This window comes from Piliocolobus tephrosceles, chromosome 18 (assembly GCF_002776525.5).
Source record: "Piliocolobus tephrosceles isolate RC106 chromosome 18, ASM277652v3, whole genome shotgun sequence".
NCBI lineage: Eukaryota > Metazoa > Chordata > Mammalia > Primates > Cercopithecidae > Piliocolobus > Piliocolobus tephrosceles.
In genome coordinates, this window is record NC_045451.1 from 61830597 (window position 1) to 61842011 (window position 11415).

The window sequence follows — 11415 nt, forward strand, 5'->3', positions numbered from 1 at the left end:
ATCTATCTATCTATCTATCTATCTATCTATCTATCTATCTATCTATCATCTATCTATCTAAGACAGAGTCTCACTCTGTTGCCCAGGCTGGAGTGCAGTGGTGCAATCTCAGCTCACTGCAACCTCTGCCTCCCGGGTTCAAGCAATTCTTATGTCTCAGCCTCCCAAGTAGCTGAGACTTCAGGCATGTGCCACCACACCTGGCTAATTTTTGTGTTTTTAGTAGAGACGGGATTTCACCATGTTGGCCAGGCTGGTCTAAGTTATCTGCCCACCTGAGCCTCCCAAAGTACTGGGATTACAGGTGTGAGCCACCATGTCTGGGCTTTTAAATCATCTCTATATTACTTATAATACTTAATACAATGTAAATAGTCATTATTGTTTAGGGATTAATGGCAAGAAAAAAAGTCTGTGCATGTTCATACACATGTAATTTTTTTGGAATATTTTCCATTTGCAGTTGGTTGAATTCACAGATGCAGAACCCATGGATATGGAGGGCCAATTATATGTTCCCAGGTAAAACTATTATCCACATTTATTCCTCCTCTTTGTTTTTGGCATCATATCCACCACACACTTCTTAACTGATGTATTGCAGAGTACCCTTCCTTTTCCTCTCCTTTACTCCATTCATTTAATTGGTCACAAAATCTTAGGATTTTTCAATCCTACTTTCTGCAGAACTCCACATTCACATAGTCTTTTGGCTGTTTTTGCAATAGCCTCTCAAAACTTGGCTCTAGTTACTCCCCCTGCTTCAGTCTTCTCTGTCTCCAGACAGATCTAAAATAAGACTCTGGTCATGCTACTATCCTATGCTGGCTTGATAAATGTTTATGGCTTCCTGTGGCCTACTGGATGAAGTCCAAAGTCTTTAGCATGTATTTAGTAGTTCTCTTCACTCTAGTTTCCTGCTCTTATCTATCACCTTTTGTTTGTGGTCCCCTGCCTCTAGAATAGTCCTCTATCCCTTTGCCCTCCTAGTGAAATGTGACTGATCTTTCAGGGAAGAACCAGCTCCTTTCTCTGTTTTTCTGCTGCATTTCTTTATACTCCTAGTTTAGCATGTAGCTGCATACATATATTTTGCTGACAGGAAGAGGACCATAATTATTCAACTTCCTATTCTTAGGGCCTGTAGTATTTGGCATGTAATGGGCACTAAATCATTATTTGTTGAATTGAAATTAACTCTACGAAAGTTGGCAAATAGTTCTCTACCACACAGACAACAGGAAAAAATATGATTTATATAATTTAAGGTATAGCATAAAAAGATTTTTTTTTTTTTTTTGAGACACAGTTTCATTTTGGAGTGCAGTGACGCCATCTTGGCTTACTGCAACTTCTGCCTCCCGGGTTCAAGTGATTCTCGTACTTCAACCTCCCAAGTAGCTGGGATTACAGGCGTGTGCCACTGTGCCCAGGTAATATTTGTATTATTAGTACAGGCGGGGTTTCACCATGTTGGCCAGGCTGGTCTCGAACTCCTGACCTCGAGTGATCCAACCGTCTTGGCCTCCCAAAGTGCTGGGATTACAGGCATGAGCCACCATGTCCAGCCACATAGAAAGATTTTGATTAGATATTAGGAAGGATTTGGGCTACATCAAATACTTGTTGAATGATTTAAGTCAAAGCATACTCCTTTGAATACCGAAAATGTTTGCTGAGGTTGTCTGAGTTTTGAAAGGTTGTTTTCCTTTCCATTTTTCTTGTTAGCGTCTGATCTAAATCGGCGATAAATTGTATGCTGTCCAGTGACAGGCAGGAATGGTAACATAGAATTTGCAGATAGTAGGTGCTCACCAAAAGTTATAGATTGACCAAATGAATTTGTTTTCTAAGAAAAGGCAGGGCATTAATATAAAACTCAAATTCCTTGGAGTTACTCAAAAACCTCAAGTGTATTTGTCTTTGTCCATTGCCATAGGTGTTTCCAAATGTAAGCTTTGAAGAGAAGTGGTAAAGAAAATAAGGCTTTCAAACAACAGACATGAGACTCTCTTGAGTGGTTGGGAATTTTCCATCTGACTTGTAGATGCAGATGTTCTTGGATTATCCCTAGGATAATCTTCTGGCTAGTTCACTTTGAACGTAAACAGGGTTCATCAGGGAAAGGTAGTCTGATTTACTTATTCTCAAAAACTTTCTTACTTGAACAAGCCAGATGCTTGGTCGTGGAGTGAGCTGGGGAAAGAAGTGATGCTCTTAGCATAATTAGATAGAACCTGTCTTGGGAGTATGATTTTGTAGGGGGCACATCTTGCTCACACAACTTTTGTAATTATGTAAGGAGTTGATGATCCCATTATCAGACTCCTTCTTCTGATCATAACATTATTTAATTGTGCTTCAATTAGAGAGAAGGAAGGAGAAGAAACAAAAATTCAAGCCAGTTCAATCTGCTGATTCTTAGGCATCCTGGCGGAAGAGCTGATGAGAAAAGAGATTGAAATTACCAAAGCAAGGCCCCTAGATTTTCCATAAATTAATCAGTGCATATTATCAGTAATGGAGAGAGGATCTTTGTTTTTCCTTTTTTATCTTTGGAGACAGGGTCCAGGGTTTTTCTCTGGCATGACGTGGCTCACTAAAGCCTTGACCTCCCAGGCTCAAGCGGTCTTCCCACCTCAGCCTCCTGAATAGCTGGGACTACAGGCATATGCCGCCACGGCCAGCTACGTTTGCTTATTTTTTGTAGGGAGGAGGTCTCACTATGTTGTCCAGTCTTGTCTCGAACTCCTGGGCTGAAGCAATCCTCCCACCTGTGCCTCTGAAAATGCTGGGATTATAATCATGAGCCAACATACCTGGTGCAGGATCCTGTCTTTTCTTATGGGATCTTTGTTTGAGATGTAGAACCTCTCTCTCTCTTTTTTTTAATAGATTAAAGTTGACAATTAGTGAGTAGTTTACATCCCTGACATTACTATAAAAGGCATCCTACTATGACACAGAAACAAACAAACAAACAAACAAACAAAACAACAACAAAAAACTTAAACAAACTGAGGGAGTATGGGTTTGTCTGATTATACCTTGAAATAAATATATTTTTAAGTCCTTCTTAATAAATTATCTCTGTATATATTATAGTCATTTAGACCAGACTTAACTTTCCATTTTCATTTAAGTTGTCTAAAAACTACATTCAACTTTATTGCCTGGTTGTTGAAAGGATACTCAATTCAAGTCTCTGAAAGCATCTGTTTTTTCTGATTGCTTTAGATGATCCTGAAGAATTCCTTCAGCAAACTGAGCTGGAGGTTTGGCGAAAAAGAGCATTCATCACTTACATTTTCTAGAAGTCACCATTACTATGATAAGCACAAAGGATACGTTTTTAGCAAAGAATGTCAGGAGACACCAGGCTAGAGCTAGAGGAAATTTGACGAACATGGCTTTCCAGGTCCTCCCAATTCCTTGAGGGAGATGTGCTTTGTGTTTAAAAACATAACATGAGATCTACCCTCAGCAAATTTTTAAGTGTACCATATGTGCAGTGTTGTTTACTGTAAGCACAATGTTGCACAGCAGATCTATAGAACTTTTTCATCTTGCATAACTAAAACTTTCTACCTTTTGAACATCTCCCCATTTTGCCATCCCCTCCGCCCCTGGCAACCGCTTTTCTACTTTCTGCTTTGGTGAATTCGACTACTTTAGATACCTCATGGAAATGGACTCGCATGGTATTTGTCCTTTTGGGTCTGGCTTATCTCACTTGTCACAATGTTTTCAAGGCTCATCCATGCCGTAGCACATAATTTTCTTCTTTTTCATGGCTGAATAATATTTCGTTGCCCGTATATGTCATGTACTCTTTATCAGTTGATCTGTTGATGGGTATATCAACAGATGGTTGTTTCTGTATTTTGGCTATTGTGAATAGCGTTGCGATGGACGTGAAAGTGCAGGTATCTCTTATCTTCACTGTGTTTTTAATAGGTCTGTATCTCACAAATAGTGGTCCATCCTTTTGGAAATATAATTCAATTATTAAATGAATATAATCAGATTTATTGGTTTTGCAGGCTACTCTCTGTTAAAATGTCCACCTTAGGTTACCTAGCTTGCAATTTGGGCATTAAACCAACATTTCAGAGAACTAAACTCACTCTACGACTATGCGAGATGGTGCGGGCCCTGTGGTGGGCGCTCCGTGAGGGTCGGTGGTACGTGGTGCTACCTCACCGGACTCCAAGGGGTGGATTTCATCAGCACAGTAAAGAAAAATATTACTCTGGAAGGGATGTTTTGAAACTGAGTAAATATTTGCCAGCAGGGCCTCAGCCCCTTCAGGCAGAGAGAGGCCTGGGGCATTTAGCTGCAAACATGTCTCTATTAAGAGCTAAGGCTTGGGTTGAGTGTGTTAGCAATGCCTCCAGCAGCAGCAGCAGCAGCAGCAGCAGGCTCTGTGCTGATTCTGGAGTCTGTTTTCTTCTTTGCCTAAATCTTAGTTGTTGGGTTTTAGTTCTCATTCTTGATTAGAACGTTTCTGGGGCTTTCGGCTTTCACTTCCACAATCTTGTTTTGCTTCAGGGAAAAACACTGGAAAGTTCAGGTTGCAGTAGTTTGTCTTTGTGAGGAGCAAGCAGCTTGATTTTATATGCACGTGGAAAGCAAAAACAAGAGCGAAAACTGGCCGAGTGATTGCTGCTCCTGCTGTGATCAATTTTCTAGCAAGCTCCAGGTACTTCTGGCTTTCTCTTAGTCTTTTTGCTTATCAACTCTATGAGCTGGTGAATGAGAATGATGCTTACCTTTATACAGACAGACCTCAGTGTATAAATCACCTGCAAATGTCCTTAGGCTATTTGTACTTATAGAGGCATCATTGGTGCATACATGCACTCATACGCGTGCACACACACACATATGTGAATATATGTATGTGTGTCTGTGTGTGTGTGTATATATATATATAAAATTCCTCCTTTCTTGTTGTGGTGCTAGATTGAGCATTCTTTTTGTTCTAAACTTTTGTGATGCTCTAGTCATCTGTGATAATAAGAAGTGGCTGCTCTTAACGCATTTTAAACTTGTAAACTCCTGTGGCTCTCTCTTCTCCAGCAATGCTGTTCAGGAAGGGTCAGTACAAGGTTATGTGCAGGAGCACTCAACACAGCCCACAGAAATACACCAGGGAGGTGGGCAGCAAATGGAGCGCACACTGAACGAATCAGCAACGCGGGGCTGTTATATATTAGTGATATTTTGGCATGAACATGACCCTGGCTTTTATTGTGTGGTCTTCTTTCGGAAGCTGGGAAGCCAGCCTTTTATTGGTCTGTTCCTCAGAGTATTGCATCCAGCACACTGTGCTGTGGTCTTTACATCTTAAGGTGAATGTGGGAAAATTGGAAAGGGACCACAGATGAGCAATGGAATTGATTAAAGCCATGAAAACTGGGACTTACGCCTTAGGAAATGTCCAAGGAGTTGGCACTGCTTTAATAGAGAAAAAAAAAAAAAAACCTGAATGAGTTATTTGTAGGCATGAAAATATTAAATATATTGTTTAAGGGCACTGATGATCTCTTTTTGAGACCTAAGCAAGTGGATGGAAAACATTTAAATCAGACACAAAAGAATACTTTTTTTGAAAATGGAGTTTTGCTCTTTTGCCCAGGCTAGAGTGATGTGGCATGGTCTCAGCTGACTGCAACCTCCTCCCCCTGGGTTCAAGTGATTCTCCTTCTTCAGCCTCCCGACTAGCTGGGATTATAGCACCAGCTGCCATGCCCAGCTAATTTTTGTATTTTTAGTAGAGATGAGATTTCACCATGTTGGCCAGGCTGGTCTCAAACGCCTGATCTTAGGTGATCTACTAGCCTCGGCCTCCCAAAGTGCTAGGATTACACGAGTGAGCCACCACGGCCAGCCAAGAACACCTTTTTAGTAGGAAAGAGTACTGAACACAGGAACGAGTCTCTTAAGGAAAGTGAAGAATGCCTCTTTTTCACCATTTACAGACAGACTAGATGACAACATGGACTAGATATTTGAGGTGTAGGCTGAGACTGGGTAAATATTTTCCAGCAGGGCCTCAACCCCTCCTGGAAAGAGGTACCCTTGAGGCCTCTTCTGCACCGTATTTTCTGTGGTCTCAGCTCATCCTGTCACCCATAGGAAGATGTCAGCGACGTACTCTCCTGATTTAGAAGGGTTGGGATACCTTGCTTACCTGTCTTAATATTAGCCTCCCTCTTCAATTTCTCCTTTAGCCATTTGCTCCATGTTTCAGGGTATACCAGTTTTCCTGATATGAGCAGCCTGGCTGACTACTGCTAGGTCTCTGGGGTCAGTTGTGGCCAGAATAAATGGAAGCTCAGTAGAGGTATATAACTATGATCTGTGTGTATTGCAGGGGACAGAATCATTTGGCACATCTACTGGTTGTCCTGACACACATAGGCGGAAAAATATGGTAAAGAGACTTACTGAGGCCAGCCATGGTGGCTCATGTTTGTAATGCCAGCACTTTGGGAGGCTGAGGTGGGAGGATCATGTGAGACCAGGAGTTCAAGACCAGCCTGAGCAACATAGTGAGACTCCATCTCTACAAAAAATTAAAAAAATTAGCTGGTCATGTTGGCACATGGCACATGCCTGTAATCCCAACTACTCCAGAGGCTGAGGTGGGAGGATCTCTTGAGACCAGGAGGTGGAGGCTGCAGTGCGCCATGATTATGACACTGCACTCCAGCCTGGGTGAAAGAGCAAGACTCTGTCTCTAAAAACCAACCAAGCAACCAAGCAAACAAGCAAGCAAGCAAGCAAGCAACCAACAAACCAACCAACCAACAAATCAACAAACAAACCAACAAACAAACCAAATCACTGGATTTTGAAGACCATGGTTTACAGTTCAGTACTGCTGCTGACTAGCTCAGTGACCTTAGACGTGCCACTCAAGTTTTCTGAGTCTAACATTTGTCCCTCATGAAACGAGAAGGAAAATAACAATGCTCAATTCATTGGGATTTTACGAGATTTTAAGGAGATGAAAAAGTGCTCTGTGAACTGTAAATTCCTGTGCAGTGGTCCGTCTTGCATGGCCAGTGTTAGCCTTTAGTCCCACTTCCTGGCTTCTGGTCCCTGGCTCTCTCCTCTGCTCCCTGCTCCCTGGTGCCTGGGATCAGGCTGCTGGACTGTGCAGGTGTCTGATTTCCTCCTCTCAAGCAAGATTCAGGGTTTCTCAGGTCTCTCCATTTGTAGCCTTTCTTCTCAGCATTCTTTCAGGATTCTAATCTCAAAGGGTTGACAATAGGGGGGCAGTAGAGGGTTGACCAGATAAATGAACCTTTCCAGTCACTCATTTTAAATGGGCAAACTTTGCCAGATAACGCAGTATCCTGATCCAGGTAAAATGTGCATGTTCATTAAGAAGACTCTTAAAGACTGAAGGTACTGCTGGCGATGACTGGAAACTCAGGCTTCTATGTGAAGCTTTTGAAGGAGTGTTTCTGGTCAACAGGCCCCATTACTCCCCAAGTTACACCAGGCAGTACTTGCCTGTGAGGCTCAGTGTGAATGGCACTGTCTGAAGAGAAGCCAGGGCCTGGGGGAGGGCAGGCCTTCCTGTCCTCCCCTCAACATGTGTGCATGCACAGGCGTACACAGTCTCTCTGAGGAGAATGGTCAATCCATAGAGGTTGGCTGGGGGCAAGTCCGGGAGCTGAATTCTGAACATTTGTCAGTAAAATAATGCTGCCTCTTAAAATAGCTCAAGGATGTTTCTGTGCAAGGTGTTTTGTGGATATTTGCATATAAATATATATATATAAAACCTATGTCTAAGCAGAAGGTATATCTTTAGCTACACTATGTATATAAACACATATTCAAGCACATGCCCAAATATAAGTCATCATGAAACAAAAATGATTGAAGTCACATAAGTTACAGTATTTATGTCCTGAGGATGGCTAAACTTAGCTACAACATCTAATTTGCAGTGACGTCTTTCTTTAACAAGTTTTATAAGAGGGATGATTTAAGTCAAGGAAGAGCAGTGACTCATTCACATGGTGGGCCAGTGGCTGAGCTATGTTTAGAATAGAAGGGATGCTAGGATCTTCTGGGGCTTAGATTTTTACCATTAAGTCATTTTGCTCTTCCACACTATTTTTTTTTTTTTAATCATTCACTTAGGTAAAACCAGGAACTTGTAATGCAATAGTAAAATTCTCATTTTCCTTATTTAATTAGTTCACTTTATATAACTCTCTGTTTCAGGTTCTTCTTTTGAGATTCCATTCAAATAGTTTGGGCTTATTTTGGTTGTTTTGCAATTTCTGGTATGAGATTTTACGACATAGTTTTTTACCTTTCAATTATGATAAAGGCAAAGACCTTCAGCAATTACATATAGAAATGGAGAGACAGTCGGGAAAAGTAAGAAATTCTCTTGCCCCAAATGGACAAAAGAGTCAATTCCTTTGCCCCAAAGGGAGGAGTTAATGATCTGAATAATACAATACTTGACATTCATTCAAAAAACATTTAAGGCCAGGCATGGTGGCTCATGCCTGTAATCCCAGCACTCGGGAAGTCCAAGATGGGCAGATCATTTAAGGTCAGGAGTTCGAGACCAGCGTGGCCAACATGGTGAAACCCTGTCTTTACTGAAAATACAAAAAAATTACCCAGTCGTGGTGGTGCACGCCTGTAGTCCCAGCTACTCGGGAGGCTGAGGCAGCAGAATCGCCTGAATCTAGGAGGTGGAGGTTACAGTGGTGGAGTGAGACTCTGTTTCCAAAAACAAAAGCAAAGACAAAACCAAAAACATTTAATACCTGAAGGAGGTACTAGGGCTACCAGGGAGAGAGAGATTACCCTCAAGGAGCTCACTTTTTTTTTTCCTGTGAGAAAGATGGAAATGCAAACAAGAAATTATGAGGTAAGGAGAGAAGAATGTAGTTATAAAAATTTCTGTGGAAACCAGAAAGAGGGACTAACCAAATTAAAGAGGCTGGGATCTAGATAGTGTCAGAGAGGAGCAGATTGGGGTTTATGGAAGTCAGGGTAGGGGAGCCATCCCAGGTAGTCACTAGTAGGTGCAAATGCTTGGAAACAAGGTGTATGTGGAGCAGCCGGCCGAAATGAGTCTTCTTTGGATTTTAATAGCTAGGGCTGTTTAAATGCACAAAGGTTGCCTCCATCTGGAACTGTTCCAAGGGAGGTGGGGTGGATGGGGCAGAGGGTAGGTGTCTGGAAGCCATAACCATGTAAGATGTTAAAAATTCTTCTCTGATTTTTAAGATTTTCCAGAAATGAGGATTCAGATACTCTTGCTTCTGGTAAGGTGATGGGTAAGTCAAGACTTATGACCTAAGCGTCTAATGTACCATGGTGTAGGGTAGTGGTTCGCAATCTTGACTGCACTCTGGAATTATTTGAGGGAACTGTAAATAAATCTTAGCAGCCAGACCAATTAATTGGAAAACAAGGGTGAGGGAGGACTCAGAGACTAGCATTTTTAAAACTCTCCAGGTGATTCCAATGTACAGCTAAGATTGTGCATCAGTGGTACAGGGCAAAGTGGTTTGCAAAGTGTGGTCCCTGGACCAGTGGCATCGTCATCACCTGCGACCTTATTAGAAATACAGATTTCTGGTTCCTACCTGATGCCTACTGCATTAAGAAATCTGGAGGTGAGTCCTAATCATATTTTAACAAGCTTTCCAGGTGAGCATGCTAAAATTGGAGAACTGTTTGTCTGAGAAGACAATTTGTTCCAATAACTTCATTTTCCTAATTGACTCAGCAACTTCAAGTTTCACTGATTTTTCAGTTGCAACCATTCTGCCCTAACCTTACTTGGCAACAAAGAGGTTCTTTTTTTTCTGGCTCCCTGGTCTCGGTAAGAATCAACGATTTCCCACTTGTTCCACTTGGTCAGATTGAAATTTTCAATAAGACCTTTACTATAGGGAAGCAAAAAGGAAACAAATGATATTCAAAAGCATAAAAACCACTGATTGCTTAGCGTATTGAGAACTGGGCATTAATGAAAGTCCTCCACTTATTAATTCATTTAAAAAATGTGCATTGAACATCAGAGACACAAAGATAAAACCAGAAACACCCCTAACGTCAAGGGGCTCAGGATTCTCGGGAAAGACAGATATAAATAAATACGTGTACAGCAACATGAGAGGTGCCACCATGGAAACCTCTTCTTCACAGGACTCATCAACAGAGTTGGGGCCAGGTTTTGTGGAATCCGAAGTTTGCTCATTTTTTTGAGGGAATCTTTTAAAGAAAATTATACAAAATTATGAAAAAACATTAGCTGCAGGCCTTGAAATGGGGCCTGAAGTGGCAGCTTCTTGAGCTTCGGGGTAAATGTGCTTCTGGTATCATGGTTTAGGTCTAGGTAGCCTCCTCAGGATGGGGACTGTGTTAATCTTTCTCACACCATATCCTCTGTGTTTAGCACAGTGACTGGTACTTAGCAGTGCCTTAATAACTATTTATTGAAAGAAAGAGTAAATCTGTTATGGACTACGGAGGAGACATAAACTAGTTCTGTCCTTATCCAGCTGGAGAAACCCCCAGTTGCAATACTTTGGCTTGCCGTTGGTCTTATGGAAGGCCTGGAGAGATATCTTTCTTCCAGAGCCTACTCTTCTGTTTGACATGGTTTCTGTGAAACCTGGACTGTCTATACTGATGCTATTATTTCCCGCTAAAGCCTCGCCCATTGGGTGAGAAAGTTCTAACTTCAAGAGCCCTAATCCGAGTATTAGGTTTCTTTGCTGGAATGTCACTGGACCATCTTTCATCGATCGAGAAGCTTCTTTGCTTTGGCCTCTGAAACTCTTTCACTTTCTCTTGATCTAAACCTCAAGGTCGTGTTTAATTTAGTGATGCTTGTTTATAAACTGATGGCAATAGCTGGCTACATCAATTGGTTAAGCTTGGCTTTCTCATTAGTGTCTTTGATTGTAATCTGGCTTGATGTTCATATGCACTGTATGACTCAAAATGGTGAACTCCATTGTTTTTCTCAGCACAGAGGGTTTATGTCCATTTTTTTCTTAAATTTTTATTTTTGATTATTATATGGGTACCTAACAGTTTTATACATTTATGGGGTACATGTGATGTTTTGATACAGGCATCCAATGTTGTAATGATCAAATCAGGGTAATTAGGGTATCCATCAACTCAAACACTTAAGATTATGTCTATATTTTTCATCCTCATTCAGAGGGTGCCACCTGGATCTGCTTCTCCCCGCTGTGACTGCCTACTTACTTTCAGCATTTGGTTTAAGGAGCATATCAATTTAGACCTGATCTGCATAACCACGATGCATCATGTGAGCCATGACGCATGACTCAGCCCAACTTATACTCAGTGCTTTTGCTTCTGTGATTCTCCCAAGGGTTTCTC